We start from the raw sequence: 6,028 nt of genomic DNA, 5'->3' as shown, positions 1-6,028 counted from the left end.
CCTGTTTCATCTGGTCTGCTAGGAGATGCTGACAGCGGCCTGGGCTCCTCTCCAGCACTGGAGCTCGTGAAATTCATCGGGAGCAAGATTCTTCCAGGCAGTGATGTGTTATCAGAAATCCGTGAGGTACAATGTGGAACATGCAGGCTTTTCTAAGCCAGAGACAGCTCCAGAGTGCTTATGTTTTATTTCCACAACTGAAATAATTTGGGTCCATGCAGTTGAATTAGTAAAGGGAGAGAAAAAATGGTGCTATATCAGATCAGGGAAGGAAGGGGAGGTAGGAAGCAGAGACAATCAGGTCTCTCAGGTAGAAAGTGGTCTAGTGTCTCTCTGCAGGATATAAACTAATTGCTCAAGGCACCTTTCTCAGTAAGAGACTGAGCTGCATTCTCAGCCTCTTCTAAGAAGTAAATGTCTGGCTGGAACTGTATTACAAAGGAGTGACTATTTCCAGACAGAGACCTGACAGTGTAACTGCAGCTGTGCCACTATATTGCTTTAAGCAGCACAGCCTTCCTGGGTAAACACGGCTGCAGCTCTCCCCTCTTCTCTTTTGGGAACAGCATAAAGAAAGAAATAGATTGGAATGGAGTCATCACTCGCTGATGCTTAAGATTAAAAATGACAAATTTTTTAAAGGAGATAAAAAAGGGGTTTGTTCTTGTTTTTTATAATGGTCCGTAACACCTTGTCATGCACTTTTCCCTAAGTTTGGTAGTGATGAGTGACAAAATCCTGTACACTACTTAAACTGTGTAGTTGCTGGTTGTATTCAGGGATGCAAGGTACCGTAACTACTTAAGGAGAACTGGGTAGCAAAGTTTTACTGGGGCAGTAGCAATGGTCCTCTTTTTATTTCCTAGTAATTGCAGCACCTACTGTGTGTGGGGATGACACGGAGCTGAGTCACGAAGTGCAAATTTCTGTCTCTAGGCAATAGGTGATCTAGCTTAATCAGTCTTTAATCGTTTACCGTGAACGTACTACTTGATCTGGGAGACAGCTCATGGCCCCACCGTGTTTACATTGCAAAGTGTCTCCCCACGCTTAACTTTCAGGCCTATTTTGTCCCGAGCGCCTGTGATGCAATTCCTCCTGCCTGACAAAACCAATGTGGTAAAACGCACGTAGCTCCCAAGTACCCTCTTTTTGCCCGTAAAACAGCAAATTAACCGTGACGGTGTCCCGGTTCCCGCGCCGTCTGCGCCTCGACCCTCCCCGGGGGGCCGGGGTGGCCGGGCCGGGCCCGTGCTGCCCCCGGCGGGGTTTAGAAGGGAAGCCTCGACCAGCCGCGCCGCGCTCCGCGCCGGGGGGGGGGGGGGGGGGGGCGGCAGCTGCCTGCCTCCCCCCTCCTCCTCACACAGCGCGGGGGCCGAGAGGGGTCCGATCGCCCCCCGGCCAGGGGCGGCGGCTGGCTCGCACGGCGCGGGGGGAGCGGGAGGGCTCCGCGGCCGCCCCGCTGCCGGCGCCCCGCCGCCCTTCCGGCGGCTCAAGGGCGAGCGCGCGTCACTTCCGACACACATCCGCCTCCCGCGCGGCGCCGCGAGAGCCCGGCCCGCCTCGCGCGAGACTCGCCGGCTCACCCGGCCGCTTCGGCCGAGTCCCTTCGGCAATTTCCGTCACTGCCAGACTCTACCAATCGGCCTCGGGAGCGCATCGATGGGAGCGGGCCCCCCGCGGGCTGCGCGTGGGGACGGTGGCCGCGGTGCGGGCGCGGGGACCGTGCGGCGGCTGCGGCGACGCGAGCCGGGCGGCGGGGCCGAGGCGCGGGACCGGGGCGGCGGAGAGGTATGCGGGGCTCGATTGTTCAGGCCTGGCCATGGCGCCTCTCCTCCCCCCCGCCATGGCTCCCCGTGTCCCTGCTCCTCTCCTCTCAGTGAGCGAAAGTGGCCGCCGCCGCCGTCCCAGCGCCCGCAGCCGCCGCCTCCTCCTCAGCAGCAGCGCGGGCGCCATCTTGGCGAGGCAGGAGTCGAGAGCGCCCCGCGGCAGGACACAGGCAGCGCCAGCCCCGGCAACGCGGCGCCAGAGGCCGGGTGGAGCGAGCGGGGGAGCGAGCCCAGGAGACACCCCCAGCCCCGAACCGCCGCCGCCGCCGCGCCAGAGCCGGGCCCGCTACCCAGGTGAGCCACCGCGGCGACCGAGCAAGGACACGCTGGGCCGGGGCTACGAGAAGCGGTAGCGGGGCCCTGCCTGGGCAGGCCGCGGCTTCACCCCCACCCCCCCCGCTCCCCCGCTAAGCGGCGGCCGCAGCAGCCGGGCCTCTTCTTAAAGGGACAGGCCCCTTCCCCGCCCTGCCCGCCGGATGCGCCCCGATATACCGGCGCGGGATCCGCCTCCCCCCGCCCGCCGCGGAGCGGAGCGGCCGCCGGGCTAGACGCCGGGGGGGAGGCGGCGGCGGCGGGCCCGGGCCGGGGTTGGGGGGGTGGTGGTGGCGGCGGCGGCGGGGGGGTGTTGGCAGGGGTGCCGCCGCCGTGCACCTGCGGGCGCACGTGCGCGCGGGGGGCGGTGGCGCGTGCGCGGGGGGGGGGGGGGGGGCGCCGTGCCGCGCAGCGAGGGCGGCGGCGCGGGAGGGGCCGGGCCGGAGCCGCGTCCCGGGCAGCGCAGCCGCTTCGTGCGGGCCGGGCCGGGCCCCTCCGGCCTCCCGGGGGCGGCGCCGCCGCGCGGGTGCGGGGGCACCGTCCCCTCCCCGCCGGGGCCGGGTGTGGAGGTGTCAGGCTGCGGCCTGTAGCTGCCCCCGGCTGACAAGGGCAGGGCGGCGCGGGCAGCCCTCCGCGCCTCCCGGCCGCATGATGCAACGCTGCCCTTAGCCCGCGGAGGCTTCTCCTCGGAGCAGGCTGCTGCTTCCTGGCTGCGCCTGGCTTGGCGAGCGCCGGGGCCCGTCCCAGCAGCGACCAGCACCCGCGGGGAGGGGTCGGCGTGCCGACCCGGTGTTCTCCTTGGTGAAGAGTGTACATAAACCGTGGTTGAATGTTACGTTTGCACTGGTGTATACGTACGCTAGAAAATACCTCTTTAAAGCTGTGGCATAGTCTAATCCCGTTTCGCTGCAAATACATAGCCTAATAGAATTTCTGCTGTGAGTGGCATTATTTAACATTATCCCTTCTTTCTGTTACCCCGTTGCTGATCTTGTGTGGTAAGTTTCCCTCTCCGCAGTGTTGTAGATGATAATAAATTCCTTTAGGTTCTTTTCTTCGTTGTAGGAAGAAAATGGTGCAAGTCAAGTTCCTTTTTCGTAGTGAAATGTCTTTATGTTTGTTAATAGACTTTTAGTTTTCTTTCATACGGACAACTGTGCTGTATGGATTTGTACAGCATATCTGATATGCCTGTGTGCGACCAACTGTCAACTCTTAATTTACACGAATCGGAAATGGTATATTTGTGTTGTCATTCCTTTAACGTGTGTGTAGAAGAGTACCTCATGGCATCAGAGGTCCGTAAGATAGTGAGGGAAAAGTACAAGAAATAGGACTTTAGCTGTGAACCCTTTCCCAGTGTTTAAGGACATTTCCTGTAATTCTCTAGTCCATCTTTCACACATATATGGTTAAAGTTGCTTAAAATACTGCCTTGCGTTTCTTGATGGCTTAAATGAGCAAGTTTTGTTCCGTTTGGGTATAACGTAATAAGCTGTAAATTCTGTCATAAGCCTGCTATTTGACAAGCTAAATTACATGCTAGGAGTTGTTTTAGATGGCAAAAAGAAAAGGGTCCTCTTAGAGCTTTCTTGGACATAGTTCCCTTTTCGTGGTCTGGCTGGAGGGAGTAAAAACCAAACAAAACCAAAAACATGCATGCAGTTTGTATTTTGTGTACACAGAGAGAAGGGGTGAAGCAGCAGTGGCAATGTGTGAGGGTAACAGTTGGCGCTGTTTTGTAGAGTGGAGAGTATGGATGTGTCGTCAGAGGTGGCCATAAATACTGTTAACTGCCCTTTGGGACAAGACATACTCTAACTGAACAATTAAAGAGATTTGTTTTTCTGCTAGTTTAAACATGGAAGCAGAGCTGTGACATGCCAGCTTTTGTGTTTGCTGTGTTTTAAGGTGTTCTGGTTTCTACTTATGTACATGCTTGTAGAGCTGTATAGCTTTTTTTTATTTCTCATAATAAATTAGGCCCTATCTGTGACTATTATTTCAGCAACTCAAAAATTTGGAACCTATGCCCTACTGGTTCTTCTTCTCTGTATTTATAAGCAATTAAAAGGTGGAACAAAGATCAATGAAATGCTGTCTCATTCCTTGGAAAACAATATAAAACCTTACCACAAAAGCAAACCAGTGAAGTAAATTACTGTATATAGGACAGTATCTAGTTTTAGCTAGATTTCATTACTCAGAAAAAGTGGTCAGAATGGCTTCTTTTTAATTTCAAACTGAAATGATGTGAACTCATATTTCAGTTGTACATACCTGTCTTTTATTCAACTTGAGTGTAGTGGAGACTGAGGGCTTCAGGTTCGTATGAAAATCCTCCTATCTGCTTTTTAAAAAGCAATAATCTCTTCTGTGTCATTTATATTTAAGACAATGCCATTAAAAAGACTGTATGCAGATTATGTTTTGCTTTAAGACCTGGCATATAATGTACTCTGGAAATTGGTTGTCAGTGTAACTAACATTTATCAAAGCAAGCTAAAATTTGAGAGGGGAAAGAAGAGCGTGTAATTCTCCAAGCGAAATACCTCTTTAGGTTTTTTATGCCACCACAATTGTCTGTATTGGAGATTATATGCTTAGAAAGAAATCTGACAAAAATCTACCTGACTGGTACTACTGTACTAATGTAAGTTTTCCAAATACATTTTGACTTAATTTTCTGTGTGGATATGTATGTTTGTGTCAGGGGTTATTCTGAAGATGTTACTACAGGAAATTCTGACAGGATTCTGCTATTTTGATGAGTCGTATGTCTCAATTGTAAATTTCTTCAAGAAAAAAAAATATATTAGGTGTTTGTGTCACTTTGGAAAAGTCTCTCTTAATAAGTTGGTGCCAAAACTCAAAGCATGAAAAAAACATGTGTGGAAAAAACAGAAAACTGCTAAAATGGTGAGGGAACTAAGATAGCATAGAAGTTTGTATTCTTGCTCCCAGTTTTTAATCCTGCTTTATGGATAAAACTTTCAGTGCTGTAAATAGAGATAGGAGGAACACATACTTCCTGTGTGTCAACTGGGATTTCAGGTTTTTGTCCCCTTGAATGTTTTGTCAGTGTGCTTACACTGGTTGGATGGAGGAGAGGTAAGGACCTCTGCTTTTGTGGACTGAAACATTTGAACAAATAAGTGTGCTCACTTGTCAGCTGTAACACTTCATATACATGCACTTACTGTGTGCAGGTGAGACTGTTTGAATTAGTTTTGCCTCCCTGATTTGCCTTGCGTTTGTCATAGGCTAAGAGGAGGTACTGTGGATTAGCTGCTGTGTTGTACCTTTTACCTCCATGGCAGCTTGTGTTTGTGTGCGTGCCCTCAGCTAGGAGTGTAGTTGTTACCATTATTTACTATGATGTTAGGCATAAAGAAAAGAAAAAGTAATCCTCTGGGCCTTGCCTGAGGTGTAGAGATGCCAGCGACTGAAGGGGAAAAAAAGAAAAACAAGAAACTCCTGGAGGAAAAAGTACTGTTTCAATACAGCCATACAAAGCAAATCCTTTCTAGTTTGCAGCTAGGCACAAGTGCTGAACTGTGTGCTTGCCACTTATGGGGCTCCTGCTTTAGATTGGTATCGGTAGCAAAAACTTGTTGAACTTCATTCAGTAATAGCTACTGGCTATTTGATTAAACTGGGAGAATTTACTTTGAAAGCTAAACTGCTTCATGAGAGTGGTGTTTTTGCTGTGTGGTTGGTGCGGGTCTGTGGGTATAAAACTTAGAAACCTTGTTATAAAACATAACTCTACTCTCTGAGGACGTCCTTGGAGGATACTTCTCCAGTGCTGGGTGTTTACTTACTGACTAGACCTTGTAATGGGCAGACTTGAGAAAACAGAGTGAGTGAAGAAACCCCACCCCTAC

General features: G+C 51.7%; 1 protein-coding gene across 3 annotated transcripts in view; it reads left to right on the top strand.

The window, feature by feature from the left end:
• Positions 1-1,786: 1,786 nt before the first annotated feature.
• The window catches only part of INO80 (INO80 complex ATPase subunit), a 69,887-nt gene continuing 65,645 nt past the window's right edge, over positions 1,787-6,028 (top strand). Inside the window, exon 1 of one of the 3 annotated variants that reach the window (XM_074909540.1) lies at positions 1,787-2,123. The gene's annotated coding sequence lies outside the window, so the exon portion shown is untranslated. Of the gene's footprint in view, positions 2,124-2,630; positions 6,004-6,028 lie in introns of those variants that run through there. The other 2 variants (XM_074909541.1, XM_074909542.1) reach the window with 2 other exon arrangements.

This window comes from Athene noctua, chromosome 6 (assembly GCF_965140245.1).
Source record: "Athene noctua chromosome 6, bAthNoc1.hap1.1, whole genome shotgun sequence".
NCBI lineage: Eukaryota > Metazoa > Chordata > Aves > Strigiformes > Strigidae > Athene > Athene noctua.
The sequence above is the reverse complement of the archived record's forward strand: the minus strand, read 5'-3'. Positions and strand labels throughout refer to the sequence as shown.